The sequence below is a fragment of the Oryctolagus cuniculus genome, chromosome X (genome assembly GCF_964237555.1).
Source record: "Oryctolagus cuniculus chromosome X, mOryCun1.1, whole genome shotgun sequence".
NCBI lineage: Eukaryota > Metazoa > Chordata > Mammalia > Lagomorpha > Leporidae > Oryctolagus > Oryctolagus cuniculus.
In genome coordinates this window covers 56,489,132-56,490,571 of record NC_091453.1, presented here as the reverse complement: position 1 = coordinate 56,490,571, position 1,440 = coordinate 56,489,132, and the positions used below count along the sequence as shown (strand labels likewise).

The following is a 1,440-nucleotide window of genomic DNA, read 5'->3' as shown; positions in this document are numbered from 1 at the left end:
TTTGAAACAGAGTAATATAATTACATACTTACCAAAATGAGGTCCAAAATAAACCTCAGTATAGAGATGGGGAATAGAGGATTTGAGAGTGTGAAGATATTTGGCATGGGCAAATGCCACGACTGAAAACAAAAAGGGGGCTAAGTAAATGAAGAATGAAAGGAGAGATTACCAAGTGATGGGACAAAGTCTTCACTATACCCATGAATCAGCAAAGGTTGTTTTGATGTGCATTTTCTGGCTTCTCTAGGATAAATTTTCCTTTGATTGTGAGCAATATAAAGAAGGAAGCAATTTTATGTATGCATGATATTTGTTTATGTAAGGAACAATTGTTTAAAGGAGTTAAGGGTCTTATTCCACATTCAAAAGTATTCCTAAAAGTGGCTCAGATTCTGTTGACAACAGTTATTTCCTCTTGCATTGGCCAAAATCTGAAACTCCATATGGCCTACAATATGACCCACAGGATGAAAAAATCATTTGGGACCAATTTTTGTCTCTCTTTAAAATTGTATATCCCACATTCTTCTTGATGTCATTTCAAACATATGTTGGTAAGAAAATGAACATCTTTATGATTATTTTAACTAGTAGGGCACAATATAGTGCAACATTTCTATGACTGGAAATACAAATAAAATTTGCACTTGGATTTTCAACAAGCAACCAAACATGAAATTATCTCAATTAAAATTCCCAGAAATAATGAAATAATTTTCATCAGGAAGAATGTACTTACCTAGTGAAGAGCTAAATATTTTGCATGTCATCCTTGCACAGGGGCCATGCTAATCTTCTCTGTATCATTCTTATTTTAGCATATGTGCTGCCAAAGTGAGCAAGAGGGCTAAATATTTTGAAGTTGAGCATCCAATGTATTGATATGGGACACACACTGTTCTGTGATGGACATATTCTTATTGACCTTGAGATGTGACTGTCACTAAACCCTCAAATGTGAATCTGTTCTTCTTTACCCTTTTTTCTCTTTACAGATAGAAACTAATTTGTCAGCATGCCAGCTTTAACTAGCTGAGATGAAGCTAAGCTAATTTAATAGGAACTGTTCAATAGCTTCGACCGAGCTGACACTGTCAGTTAAAGTGGCTGTATGCCCCACTGTCTTTCATTATTCCCAATTCTTTCTTCAGAATGGTTGAACACCAAGTCAAATAATATGCTTAGCAGTCAATAGGCCTGACTTTTTTTTCTCAAGGACATTCTTTTGGTGCCAGAAACTGTCAAGTGGAAAAACATGTACTGTGAAGGTGAGAGGACACTAATTAAATATACATAGCTCTAGCCAAAGAAGCATGAGGCACAGCCTGCTGAATGAAAACTCCACTGCCTGCTTGACTGAGGTCACAGCTGTTGACTTGCATAAGTTCCTAAGTTGCTGTTTCTCTTGGATGTGATTTCGCATTCCTGTATTTACAT

The 1,440-nt window shown here is 36.2% G+C and overlaps 1 non-coding gene across 1 annotated transcript; it reads right to left on the bottom strand.

The window, feature by feature from the left end:
• Positions 1-738: 738 nt before the first annotated feature.
• LOC127485015 (U6 spliceosomal RNA) lies at positions 739-845 on the bottom strand. The gene has a single exon (XR_007912222.1). It is a non-coding gene; the product is annotated as a U6 spliceosomal RNA (small nuclear RNA).
• Between the last annotated feature and the right edge of the window lie 595 nt (positions 846-1,440).